The following is a 15,339-nucleotide window of genomic DNA, read 5'->3' as shown; positions in this document are numbered from 1 at the left end:
TGAATATACTGTCACCATTTATGGTCCTATTGGACTGTTTTGAAGCAACCAACTAAAGACTATGTGGAAATACTGAAGAACACATTATAAAGGATCCAACATCATCTCCATCATCGTAATAAGGGACAAAAGTGCTAGCTTTTTGCTCTTATATTCTAGGCATCGTAATTTTTAACACAATGACAAAGTTTAAGTCATGGAATCTGGGTCACCAGAGAATATACAGATGCTGTTTTGCCTCAGTTTACAGGAAAAAAAACAAAGGGACAGATAAGTCATTTTGATTGAACAGTGTCACTCAAGAGTTCACGATGCAGCCAAGATTGAGGCGTAAGCTTTTGGAATCCAGAGGTCATGGTCTCATTAAACTGTACCAGATTGACTTTGAGTGAGCCCAGAGTAGAAGTTCAGTACAGTTAAAATTAAATTTCTCTGCCACTAAATTCCCTGTGTGATTCCAAATAAGTGAAGTGTCTACTCCTGGCCAAATTTTATTTTCTATAAAATTTTAGGACAAACCACACCACTCTTGATGGCTTTTACTGTGATTGATTTTTTTTATTTCTACATGATTTTGTTTACTTTGGCTAGATGGAAATCATTTTATGAGCAGGTCATGCTATATAAGCCTGTCCTACTTTATCTTGCAAGAAAGTTGTTAAGCAATAAATACCTGTTTTTAAATAAACTAAAGGAAAAAGATGTCGTAAATACTTGGAATCTGTACAATTCTACTTGCACAATTATATGGTTTTACCTAATGAAATAAGAGAATAGCTTTAACTACACTTCTGAGAGGATAGAAATCTGCATTGAATTTCATAATACATATGAACATGCAAATCCTGAAAATCAGCATGACTACAAACACTAACATTAAAAATTATGTTAAAGCCACATAAACCCAAATTGGCTTGCAAGATAAGATACCTGTAATTAAGACAACACAGCATTATAAAATATAATAGTTCTATTGATACGATGGATTCCTTTCATAATCTACTACCAAATGAGCAGGCCATTAACAAAGCTGAAGTGGGACTCTATCATTTAAAGTGTCCATAGCTGGAGGCTATTTTTCTAGACACTTGACTAGAAAAAATGAGGCCAAAGTTCAACCTCATTCACCAAAAAAAAAAAAAAAAAAAAAAAATAGGAAAGAACGGAGAAAGAAGATTTCATTTCGGGTAGAATAGTTTATCTGTCAATCATATAAGTGTGGATAGATTAAATCAATGTTTCCTTGTACAGATTAGAAAAGGTCTCTAACTTTGGACAATGGTGCATGAATTGGCAAGCAGAGATGGCTGACAATTTTCTCTCTTAGATCACTTAGGTCAAGCACTTTTGTGCAGGGCAAATACTGTTTAACAATATGTGACAGTTCTAATCAAGACAGAGTTGAGTATTTCCTTGTCCACAATATTAAGACTATTCCCCTCCTTGTAATTTCAGCAGTGAATAGAATATAAAGAAATGGGTATTCATCTATAACATTTTTTGATAGTGAATGATTCCAACCATGCAGAGGTGGCTTGGTAAAGGTCAAGGTAGGTCTTATCAATCAATTTCCTAAAGGAAGCCATAAACAAACAGGACTAGGACATGAATCTTGTAAACACTGTTCTCAAATCTTAGCGCAAGCAAGGTTTAAAGACTTTCCTAAGATCAATAATTACAAAGACCTTGCAAATGATCGAACTTAACCTCAGTGTATTGTGGAAAATGTATGGAAGTTATGAACTACAGACACAAACTTTATTTAGCATCTCAAATAATTCCTTTTTTGGTGAAAGCAAAATCGAATTCATTTAGTCTTGCAAGTAAAAGATAATGATTTATTCATTTTAAAATATTTACAAGCCCAGGCACCTCATTTTCAATGATGCACACATCGCATCTCCTTTAGAATTAAGGCATTCCCACCAGCAAACTGCTGATTTAGGATAGTTCAATTTATGATTGTTAACTTTATACTGTGAAAATGATACACATCTAGAAAGAACTGTATTTCAAACTTTGAATTAAGGTCTTTACCAGGGCTAGCGATGTCATAGGATATACTTTTATGATGCTAGTCAGTATCAATGAGTGACTCATTCCAGTTAGACACACAAATGCAAGGACTATTCCAAAATAGCATAATGTACTGTGTGATGAAGCTATGATGTTCTGTAGGGTAGGTTTTGATTTTTATTTATACCTATTTTTATTTATGATATTTATAGTATATGAATTTACTGGAATATAATTTGATTATAAGTCAAAGAATATAAACTATGAGTGTTATTACATACACAATAGAGCTTATCTACTGAGTGGATTATAATGGTCAATACCTAACATTATTTATTCCTATTCACATATTTATTTTTCTTTCCTCATTCTTTAAGCAGGGCAACACGATAGATCTTATCTCTCTTAAATCTTACATGTCAGTATACAACCTTCATCATTTTTTGTTCTTACTTAAAAATCATAACGGGTCACAATGTCTCTATACCTAGAAACACGGAATTGTACTGTTTGTACAATAGTACAGTGGCAATCTTTAGGAGTCAACTCATTGCTATAAAGAAAATTATACCTAGTCAGGCTCTGGTGTCTCACACCTATAATCCTAGCTGTTCAGGAATATAAGGTCTCAGGATCAGGAATCCAGCCCAGGCAGGTAAGTGTGAAAGGTTGAAAAGAATGATATTGAGCAAGATGCATTGCATTCATGCTAAATGGTAACTCCTTTGTACAGCTACTTGAAGATAATAAAAAAAGAAAATGAGATAGTCATTCTCTTTTCTTTTCTCTCCTTTTTCTTGTAGGTACAGTCTCCTACAGGGTTCAGATTTTCCCTTGAAATCCTGCCTTGGCATTCCTAGTGCGGAGATTACCAGTTCACACCAATGTGTCCAGCTTTGCATACTTTTTTAATCCAATAAATGTCCACACAATACACATAGACTATTGTGTCATTCTCATTTTTTGAACCTGACGCTATCACTTTAGTCAGTTCACACTGACTAAAAATAATAAATAATAAATAATAAAAACAAAATATCACATACCTGGTGTTTTGAACAACAGGAACTTGTTCCTTATGGTTTTTGTGGTTTGGGGGTCCATGATGCCGGCGCAGGGAGATCTGTCTTGGAATTGACCTTTAACTTCTATCCTCACATGGCAGAAAGAAAGATTGAAGATTCTCTTCTTCTTTAAGGGCTCCATCCTCACGACCTAACTATATCACAGAGAACTCTGGGTTCCACATATTGTCATTGGGGTACTAAAAATTTAATACGTGCATTGGCAAGGGAATTGTCCCCAGAAGCAGGCATTAGTCAATAGCAGTAAGAGTCTTATTTCACCAAATTAGCTTTGTTTCTTCAGCAATGTTATTTGGGACATGGAGTAGAAGGTAAATACATTCTTTGACTCTCTGCAGCCTCCCTGAGGAAGGTTTTCTACAGAAACAAAGGTGTGTGTGTGTCATTATTAAAAATTTCCTCCTTCTGGAATAAATACTACAGAAGCTACATTTTTCATGTGTTCTTTTGCTTTTCAGGAAACTTTTGAGCAAGCTGTGTCTGTCTATGATGATGCACATCTCAAAATAGAAAATAAGTCAATTTTATCAGAAAGAAATAAACTTATCCAAAGGATTAATGAGTGTTATCCAAGTGATCTCAATGAATTTATACAAAGACATAGTGAAGTTGGGTAAATTCAATAGTTTTTCATTTTTAGTGTCTCAGCCTATGAGATCCTGTGATAAATGGCATTGAAAATAAACACTAGGAAGTAGATATTTAAAAGGTTTGAGAATCACCACTCTCTTAACAGTTTAATTAATACCTATATTTTGAATTCTCAGTTCAATCCACTTTTCACCAGGAATTTGATTTACTTCTAAAATTTATATCACTGTTATGGAGTTATAAACATCTTAGACTTATTATTGAGCATTGTTCTAAAAAAACATTTCTTTTAAAGTACTCAAATCACATGATATGTTACAAGTAACATAAATTACTCAAATTAACAAATTAATAGTAATTAATCAAAATTAGTAATAATAATAATCAAATCTATTTCTTCTGTGAAGAAATAGTATTTTTTAGTAGGATAATATTTTTATGATCATCTTTATAGTACCTAACATATTATTTTGACAGATAGCATGAAGGATTAGAAGAGTTTACTGTCATCCCATTTGAATCTTCGATATTCAGTTATTCAAAACTTGATTAAGCAATATGGTATTCATCAAAAACAAGTCGATTCACATCACAGCATTATCAGGTTATTTAGAGGACAGACTATAAGTTATAGAAAATGCTATTATCTCGTGTTCCATTCATACTTAATCTTCATGTTTTTCTTGGGATTTCACTGTTTCTTCTGCAGCTAAGGATGCTCATTCATTCTTCTGCAGCTAAGGATGCCCATTCGTTCTTCTGCAGCTAAGGATGCTCATTCATTCCTCAGCTTGCAGTTTCACTTGTTCACTGTGACTCTTGCGAAGAACACAACTAGATGCAACTGTAATCCATAGACCACAAACCCCAAGGCAACAGCTGTAGTCATCAGTACCCATTGGCCACCTCTCTAACACAACAAATTAGCTAAAAAGTTTGTGATGCTCCAAAGTAAAAAAAGAAAAGAAAAAAATCACAATAATGAAAACAAGTCCATCAGTCAAAAATGGAATGTTCCACAAGATGATGATGATGATGATGATGATGATGATGATGATGATGATGATGATGATGATGATGATGGAGATACTAATAAAGAGAAGTGATGAGCTTAGTTGCTTAGGGAATGGATTCCTAAATGACAAAAAGGAAACAAATTAATTCAGTGCTGATTGCATTATAAAAGAATTACTCAAGAGGTAAACATGATCATTCAAACAGTTATGGGTTTAGATGAATTAGGCAAACTATTAAGTCAGATGATAATACCAGTTTTAAATTGTAACCCAGCACACAGTTACGAGTTTAGCTGAAGAGCATTTGTAAGCCTTCATAAGCCACAGATCTATGTAGTACGTAGTATGTTATAGCTTATAAAACATTTGTCTTCTCTCTCTCTCTCTCTCTCTCTCTCTCTCTCTCTCTCTCTCTCTCTCTCTCTCTCTCTCTCTCTCTCTCTCTCTCTCTCTCTCTTTCTCTCTCTCTCTGCCAGTCCTGCAGCTTGAACTCAGGCCTGGGTACTGTCTCTGACCTTCTTTTGCTCAAGGCTACCACTCTACCACTTGAACCACAGTGCCACTTCTGGCTTTTTCTGTTTATGTGGTACTGAGGAATCAAACCCCAGGGCTTCATGCATGCTAGGCAAACACTCTACCACTAAGCCAAATTCCCAGCCCTCAAATATTTCCTTTAAAAGTTAAGTATGGCAAATTGTTGGCTTAAGTTCCAATAACTACAAGGTGCCCCAGAATTCAAGATTTCCAATTTTTTAGTAGTCAACATCTGTTGGAGTACATCTCATAATTGTGGCTAAGTCACCTTATTCCACCCTACCAGTCTTTACTAGACACAGCAGGTACTTGGGAAGTATCTGCATACTTGAAAGCAATCTGTACCTATTGCTTTTCCCTTTTACATTGTGTTGTCTGTCAAGGAATTCTGACACTATGTAATCATTGCTTGCTGATGAGGATTTTGACAGTCTTGTCACTTAGCAGAAAAATTATCCATAAGAAATTATCTTGAATGATTTTTTAATGCAAGAAAGTCCTTTGCATTCAGTAGCTACAAAAGTGACAAAAGTGTCTATTCTATTTTTATCAGATCCTAGGGAGGTAGAATTCAGAAACTACATATTTACAAACTTACAACTGTTTATCTAGTATAAATGTGCATGTTAATTCTGCTAGGCACAGTGGAACATGTTAAATCATTAAAATCTATAAAAAGCTTCTTGTCTATTCCTCACATATCTTTCTCTAATGAGCTAATAAAATAGTAAATGTCATCATATCAATTTCTTATTCATCAAAGACAAAATGAATAGAACAATTTGTACACACCTGTCTAATTTTCAAGCTAAACACACAGACAAAACTAAAGTTAACACTCTGCTATTCATTATTTTTATGATGTACTTATTGTCATATTAAAACTCCATGCTTTCTTTTTACATTCTTATAAACTATAGTTTATTACAATGACTGGGTCTTTTTTCATGTAGTTTCTAGTCCCATGAATCATCTAGGGTCACCCAACAATAATTTACTGACAGATGGTTTTCTAAAGACAGAAAAGAGATTCCAATTAAGCACAGTAATGAGACAGCTCTGAAGCTAAGACAGGCATCACCCACTGATGGGAAAACAGTTTGTCCATACACATAATGAAACCTGAGGTAACAGGAAAATAAGCTTCTCAAGAAAGGGATTTTTGGCCACTTTATGAATTTCACTAGATGAAATCATTTTAGAAAATAAATGTTTTTAAAATTGACATTGAGTATATGATATTCTTTTACCCATTATACATGTATTGCATTAAGAAAATCAATATAAAGTCATATCTATTTCTCAGTATATAACAGATAACTATAAGTGATTTTGTCTCAAAGTTTTATTACGTTTACAATCTCATATAAAATATGTACAGATGACACAAAATTGGAGATTGCTAAAGCATAAAATAAAATCACTTTATTATACTCTGAAAAGAATAACAATAACATGCTAAAATTCTGGTTTCTTAGAATCTTTAAAAGATTTCCAAACTTCCAAAAGATATTTAAACACACACATGCACACATTTGATTTACCTTTGTATTTCAAAGACTGACTTCAACTAATATTTGTTATGACAGTAACTGTGAGATCAAAGAACATGAGAGATAAAAAGGCAAAGATATTGTCACATGTTAGGTCTCATGCCATGAAAGGAGTGAAGATGTGGTTTGAATGTCCTTATCAGATGACTTTTGGAACTTTTCACTTTAAGGACTCACTTCTCAGCAAGCCTATGGATGGTAATTTGAGATTCTTTATCAGCACGTGAAAGCTTCTAGAAGTGTAACTGAATGCCTAGAAATTTATGGATATGATGGCATGAGCAGAGATTAGGATTGTGCAAAGGAAATAATTAAATTTTTAGAGGACATAAAAAAGACAATCAGTAAGGTTAAAATGTGCAAAACAATTGTACAAAAATTGAACATTACTTTATCAGATTAAGAAAAGTTAGGAAATAGAATAAACAAGTTTATTATACCAATAACTATGGAGGCATAAGGAAATCTGAAAACAAACATTAAAAATTTGAAAAGGCCTTCCATTACAGAGGAGGTTGATAATGTAGGATCATGGTTTGAGGCCAGTACAGACCCCCTGCCCCCCAAAAAGTTAGCAATAATGTATCTCAAACACAAACCAGAACTAGCTGTGATAGCTCATGCCTGTAATTTTAGCTACCCAGGAGTCAAAGATCAAGAGATCAGAGGTTTAGATGAACCTAAGGGAAAATGTTTGCAAAACACCATTACAACCTACCAAGATAGAATTTTACTGTCATGCCAGCTAGGCATTAAGTGTAAATAGGAGGGTCTTGATCCAGGCTGGCCCAGGAAAAGATTGGAAAACCTATTTGAAAAATAGTTTGCTTTAGTTTGGATTAAGGGGTTTGGATTAAGGTAAAGCACCTAACTAGCAAGTATAAAGCTCTGAATTCAAACTCTAGCACAGCCTAAGTAGAAGTAAATAATAAAAAAAATATGATCAAGACAGGTAGCTTAAGTACTCAGCAGGATGAGAAACAAACTAAAGCAAAAGGGCTGGGGTTTGGCTCAAGTGATGGATTATTGCCTTCTAAGCACCAGGTACCGAATCACTGAAGTTCAAATTCCAGAAGCAAGAGGGAAGGGGAACTGGAAGAGTGGGAAGGGAGAGGGGAAAGTGGAGAGAGAAAGAGAAGGGAGAAGTAATGACATATTTCTGTAAGGGAGAAGTCTGTCTTGCTACTATTAGATGTCTACTGGAAGTAAATGGATTTTTTCCTTCCTTCCTTCCTTCCTTCTTTCCTTCCTTCCTTCCTTCCTTCCTTCCTTCTTTCCTTCCTTCCTTCCTTCCTTCCTTCCTTCCTTCCTTCCTTCCTTCCTTCCTTCCTTCCTTCCTTTTCTTCTTTCTGTTTTTTTTTTTTTTGGTCACTTGTAGGTCTTGAACTCTGGGCCTGGATGCTGTTCCTGAGCTCTTCAGCTCAAGGTGAGCAACGGTGCCACTTCTGGTTTTTCTGGTGGTTAATTGGAGACAAAAGTCTCTTGCACTTTCCTGCCTGGGCTGGCTTTGAACCACAATCCTCAGATCTCAGCCTCTTGAGTAGCTAGGATTATAGGTGTGTGCCATTGGCGCCTGGCATAAATGGATTTTTTTTTATGTATAAGTGACAAATATATTCCTTTATATTGTCTGTAAAGTTTTCTCCAATGTATTTCAGTAACACATTTGTTTTATTTGCTTCTGCTGTTGGTCATGGTTTCAGCCCTACACATACCCTTTCCTTTCACCTCAAAGGGTGCCCCCTTGTAGGTGTCCGCACACTCATTATTAGTGTAAAGATCAGGCTGGATCTGCTCCCAAATCTTCTTTGTAGGGTTCAGCTCCTTATCAGGCTCTCCAGGGAAAGCATCAAAAGTAATTTTATCTCCAGGAACAGATACATTTGAGGAGCCAAAATTTCAACTTCAGGTGAACTGGCACACATCACCATTGCTTGAGATAACACCCCTTATATCTTTGCAGGTTTGAGACTACAAAGCAAAATCAACATCCAATTTTGCATCTATCTGTTCGAGAGGAACATGATTCACCAGGCCACTGAGAACTGTTCTTGGGGCTGTTTCTCCAATATCTACTTCTTTTACATGTAAAGAATCAGCATCTGGATGTTTTTTGGCAGTAAGAATGCAACCAATTCAAAGGTCCAAACGGGACACATCTATCGGTTTAGAGTCAGCACTTCCTGCTAAGGCTTGCTGTTTTTTCTCCTTCTTCTCTCCTTTCTTATCGGCGTTCTCCTTCACCTTCTTCTCTTCTTCTCCCTCTCCTTTTATCTGTTCTTTGGGACCAGTCTACTGGTGTAGACTGTATCATATTTTCAGAAGCTGGAGCTTAGTTGCAGCAGAGTACTTATGGGAGTGGTATTTGCTCCACTCCATTTTGAATTTCTGCTTGAATTAGTTCTTGTTTTAGTTCTTCAATTTCTTTCTTTAATTTCTCATTTTCTACTCGAAATTTTGTCTCTTCTCTCAAAGTTGCCCGAAAAATTGCTTTCTCCTTAAGAAGAGAAACTTGCTACTTAAGGTATTCTATGATTTTATCTACCTCTGCACCCTTCTGGTCCAGTCTCTTCAAAACAGCATCGTTCCTTGCCATTGTCGCCACAAAACGCGAGAAAATTCGAGAAGCCAGGACTAGCCTCCGCCATGAGCAGAGAGGATATTGGTCCCACTAATGGTGGCAGTGATTATAAATGGATATTTTGAAGATGAAAATTATTTTCTTTCACCCAAGCTGGTGTATTCACGATACAGTGTTTATTTACTTACTTGCTGAATTCTCTGTGGTATGTTTATAGACAAAGAACATGTTACCTCTAATTCAAGAGAATCATTCTTCCTATAGAAGATAATGGGTTGGGAGGTTCATTTAAGGATAAAGAGAACCATTTCTTAGGCATTTCCAAACACAGAAACTCTGCTACAAAAAGACCTAACAGCTGAGAAAATCATATTCAAACTTTGAACCCTCATTTTAGAAAATAAACATCTCTTTCAAAGTTTCTTACAAAGATCTTAGTAAGGAAAAAAGAAGAAAACTAATTTGCCCACGATGAAAATAAGCTCCAAGTGAAGAAATAGTTAAAGCTTCTTTTATCTATTTCAATATTATTACAATTCTTCATGATATTAAGATAGATTATTAAGATCATATTAATTGAAGTCTATTGGAAAAAAAAGTAATCCAGGGCATCTTATATTGAGGTGAAGGCTTGTCATCTAGTGATCAGACACTATAATCTTGTTAGATTCTTGGGTGTTTGGGAACATAATTAGCTATAGTAAAACATCACATTGAAGCAAAAAGTTGCTATGGAGCAACCATGACATGGTATTGGGCTCTAGGAAAATGTCTGAGTACCTTTCTATGAGGTAAAAGAGCTGAAACCATATAAAACACTCAGAAGATTGATTATATTATATAGTTAAATGTCAGCAAATACCAGGGCTTACTGCTATCAGCAGATCTACTTCTATTGAACCCTTAAGCGACTATCCATGTTACATTGAAGTCTTTATATAAGAGATATAATATGTTTCTTTAGAAATACTTTCCAAGATACTATTTATTTATAAACCTTAGTACCTGCTTCATGAATTTGTACCAAACTGGTACAAATAATAGTTGCAGAACTCTTTTTTTTTTTTTGTAGGACCTTATACATATGCTCAGGGAATGATATTTCCAGGTCATTTTGGCACTTGCAAAATTTGTTGCTAAATTCATATACACTAAAGGAAGTAATTAAAATTCATGATATATATTCTATTCCTACTTTTGTAGAATTTGATATGCCTTTGAAAGTATATTAAAATTCTTGCATATTTCTGGTTAAATGTTAGACTAGACACTAAGCATTGGTCCCTCCTCCCTTTTAATATTCCATGAAAATTATGATAAAAGAAAAAATTAGGACTAAGCTCTGTTGGCTCATGTCTTTAAAGCTAGATATTCAGGATATAGATACTCTTATCTCTACTAAAAAGCCAACAACGGAGATGTGGCTAAAGTGGTAGAATGCCGGCCTTGGTCAAAACAGCTAAGGTAGTGCCCCAGTCCTAAGTTCAAGCCCTAGTAACACTACCAAAGAAAAAGAAAGAAAAAGAAAAGAAAGAAAGAAAAGGAGATAACCTGTTTTACTTCTTGATGGGATTATTGTCTTCTAATATTATACATTGAATATTAATTAGAAAAAATAGAGATTGCTACGCCGACCCCAGTAGAGTCTGCTTAGCATGGGAAACCATCTATCAGACCATGATAGGGGCCTCGAGACCCATCTCTGAGTTTTGGGACTTCACCGAAGTCTACCTCAGAGAATGGGGCTTTACAGAAACCTATCTCCAAGTTTTGGGACTTCACCGAAGTCTACCTTGGAGAATAGGGCTTCTAAGAGGCCTACTCCTGGGAAAAGGCTGGCAAAAACCCCTGGAAAAGATGTGTTTCTGCCTATCTTTTCCTCATAAGAGTGCCTATTAATCTTTTACTGTTTCTACTGCTCATTGTACTTACTCATTGTCAACGTTCCCTTATTCAAAGCTCTTTCTTAAGAGTGTTGACGACTCCAATATCTGATGAGTGTCTTAAAAATATGACTAACTCACCAGAGTTAAGTGCTACCCTGAAACCCCTCTTATGGAGGCTAGTAGACAAGTTATAAGTAAATATAAAAGTATTGGGGGTTTCACAAAGTCACTCCAGAAGGAATTGTAAGATTTACAAAAAGTTGTAGGCGCGGCTAGAACAGAAAGAATGTATGGCAATTGCTGAGATAACTACTTAGGAGAAAGAACTTCCTCATTTACTAAGAGACTTGCTAAATCTAAGTCTCCTTGGTGCTTACTATTAAAGAAGGAACAGGAAAGATCTTAATGGGACAGTTAAGGCCTCTATAGAAAAAAGTAGTGGTTAATTGGTGACAATCATCGAAACCCATTGTATTTCTTAAAAATAGAGGTAAAGCTGGAAACAAGTGCCTATCAGGCGACCAGTTGGTGACCACCCAAGAATGAAGCCCTGCAGCAAGATTATGTAACCTTTTGCCCTTTCTTATGGAGACTTTTGCTATAAAAGTTTGTTATCCTCTGCATTAAATCGCACTCAGCACTCAGCATCCACTCCTAATGTGTGTGAGTTGTCTGTTTGCCATCTCCCCGTCCTATTCCAGGTTCCTCCCCTAGGTATCCTTCGTCGTCCCGACAGAACCCGGTCCGCGGCAGAGATGTATGAATTTCATTTGTCATTTTATATAGAAACTCTCTTAGCTTGTAAAATAATAAATTATATTTATTGATTTAGCCCTAATTATCAAAAAGGAATTTTTAAGTAGATTTGAAACCAATAAGAGATAGTAGCAATTTTATCATCTCTTTGATTCTCTGCATGTCACATTGTCTGAATGCATTCAAACATATTATCTACCATCTCCAGAACCATACAGTATAGAAATGATAACATTGATTTCCTTATTTGTATTTAATTATCACGAAATAGGTTATTTATAAAAACATTCTTCATACATGGAGTCACAGATACATGGCACAATTCACAAAGGCTCCTCTTTACCTTTCCAGTTCTTTTGTCCTCCATGGAAACACTGTAGCAGTCCAAGTAACATTCAAGAAACAGGCTGATATTTACTATAATGTTCCACATACCTACTGCTGGTAGCTCAGAACCACATTACTCCAGCAATCACCACTGAAATGTCCCTTACCTCCAAATAATGATGTTTTAAATGATTTCAACTGACTGAAGCCAACATCCCTCCCACAATGAGTAAACATGCTCAGATAAAACTACTTCATCAAATTTTCTCAGCTGAAGGCTTTACTGCTGTAGCTCCATTCTAATTCTCTTTATCATTTTTTCCCTTTTTGTAAGGTACCAGCTTAGCTTTGCAGTTGATATTTTCTCCTTTTATTGTAAAGCTTTTGCTAGAGAATATGTATAAAATTTCTATGAATTGGCAAATATTGTGAGGGAGAAAGAACAAAAGAACCACAATTACATGTGATTAAGTATTGCACATTTGGATAAATGATTATACATGAAAATTGGAGCTTGCCTGTCCTGTAGACTCTTTTAAGAGCATAATTTCCCATTTGGTACTTAGGGTTGTATTTTATGTAACTCAGGCATTAATAAATATTTTCTACTTCACAAATTTATTTAAAGTTCCTTTATTTGCACCTGCATATCAAATAATTCTTTTTTGTATAAACTTGTATTCCCAATGGCTTTTCTCTTGGGCATTAAAATTACAAAGAATTATTTAAATAACTTTTTCATAAAATTGGATTCAACACTAAGAAACCTCATTATTTCTCCAAAATTAATTTTCATTTATATATATATAAGTTACATATTGGTAACTAAAAATGCACCTGTGTTTTCTACACGAGAGCTAGTATTTCAAGGAAGATAGAACAAATACCACACTCTAATTTCTTCAGAATCTTGGCACAAACTATATGTGCTATGTCTACATGCTTATAAAAGCTATGTGGACAGTTTTACTACAATAACTACATTGGAAATTTAGTGTAGATTATACTGAAACAACAACAAGGTGCTAAACATGTTTGCTAATTTTTATAATAATTTTTAAATGATTTTATAACAATTTTGTGTTGAAACCGCAGTAAATCTCAGTGTAATCATACTAAAGTGGAGAGCACATGTTTAAATAAGGAAAATAGTTAGAATGAGATTGTATGACTGGATCATAATGTAATATGCCTGATGTCCTTATAAGAAGAGGAAGAAGAGGTTCAGTTGTAGAGAGAAGCAAAAGAAGTCTATAAAGAAGTCTACATGGCAATGAATGGCCATTAACCAAAGAAAGAGCCTGAAGAAGAAACCAACTCCATTGACATGTTGGTTTCAGAATTCTAACAACAGCATTATGAGGAAATTAGTAACTTCTGTTTAAACCATTCATTTGCCAATTGTTGGAGACATGTGTGTGTGTGTGTGTGTGTGTGTGTGTGTGTGTGTGTGTATGTGTGTGTCCATCAATTAATATAAGTGATGTAAATGATGTGTTGAATAAAGACAATTCAACTAATGTTAATTTCTTTAATAAAATCTCATTTTTTTAAGATCTGCAGATTCTCAGGTGAGTAATTTCAGAACACACTGGCCTTTCTAAATTAGCAATGTAACCACAGTAATATCAGGGATTATTGCAAATGTAAATCTTCCATGTAGAATTACAGAGTTAGACAAAATCTTGACTCAACCTGAAGCTTTTTATCTTTTGACTGAAACCAAGTGCTTTCAAATCTCTCTGTAGAAATGTGGTTGTGTTCATAAGAGTAAGCCTCCACAAATTTATTTCATTGTACTGATTTCTTTCAAATCATATCAAATTTTCATCTATTAGCCTCCAATTGGTAACTTCTATGGCATTTATGATTGTTTAAGTTTTTTTTATATATTTTTATTGTAAAGATACTGTACAGAGGGGTTACAGTTGCATGAGATTCTTTTTTTTAATTTAATTTAATTTTATTTGTGAACATACTGTACAGAGGAGTTACAATTACATGGGCAGGATAATGCGTACATTTCTTACCAAGCATTGCAGCCTCCTCCTTTGTTTACCCTTCACATCCCTTCCCAGCCTCCCCCCTCCCCCCCAATCCCAATCCTTCTCCTTCCCCCCCTTCCCCCCCCCCGACCGACATTGTTAAGCTCATTTTGGACATGACAACTTGTACTTCTCATTGTTGCAACAGGTCCACCTGTATCCTTAAACAACTGGTTTTTCCCCATCTCCTCCACAAGTTATACTGACATCAAATATAGTGAAAGCAGGGGTTATACTGTGGGGGAGGGACATACAAAGCAACAAACAGATAATCTTATAAATGCATTAGAAACACATGCATGAAAGAAAAAACATTAAAATACACATCTAAGGGTTCATTTTCCTGACGTCACATTATCTGACCTTTTCCGCTTGACTCATACATATACTAGATATTACAAGTAAGGGAAACCATGGGACCTATGTTTCTTTGGGCCTGGCTTACTTCACTTAATATAATTTTTTCCAAGTTTTAGTTAAGTTTTATTTACTTTATTGTTATTATAGAGATGATGTACACAGGGATTACAATTACATGAGTCTGATAATGAGTACATTTCCTTTCACACAGTGTCTTCTGTTCCCTCATTTACTCGCAGTCCTTCCCTCCCGTCTCCACCTATGAGCTGTATAGTTCACCTTCATCAGTGTCCAGTGAGCTCTACTGCTGCTCCTTTTCATCCTTTTCCCTCGGATTCTGTGCCCTTCCCGTTACCTCTAATCTCGGAGGTATGCACATGAATACACCAGATATGAGGTAAAGAAGACTGAAACATCAAAAACTAAAAACTAAAACTAAAAGACACAAAGTCTTTATATTTTGGAGTTTGTTTCAGGATGTATATTATTTTATATAAACCTGAAGAGGCACCCGGGGCTCTTTGTGTCTTTGTGATTCTCTCCCAGGTATCCCCTTTTGGTTTCACTGTGTCTAGAGTCCTGTATAATT

General features: G+C 35.2%; 1 pseudogene; it reads right to left on the bottom strand.

Annotated features, from left to right (window-relative positions):
• Window positions 1-8,466: 8,466 nt before the first annotated feature.
• Window positions 8,467-9,409, bottom strand: LOC138825761 (aminoacyl tRNA synthase complex-interacting multifunctional protein 1 pseudogene; annotated as a pseudogene).
• Between the last annotated feature and the right edge of the window lie 5,930 nt (window positions 9,410-15,339).

Source organism: Dipodomys merriami, unplaced genomic scaffold (assembly GCF_024711535.1).
Source record: "Dipodomys merriami isolate MVZ:Mamm:240054 unplaced genomic scaffold, mDipMer1.0.p SCAF_14, whole genome shotgun sequence".
In the NCBI taxonomy this organism is placed as follows: Eukaryota; Metazoa; Chordata; class Mammalia; order Rodentia; family Heteromyidae; genus Dipodomys; species Dipodomys merriami.
The sequence above is the reverse complement of the archived record's forward strand: the minus strand, read 5'-3'. Positions and strand labels throughout refer to the sequence as shown.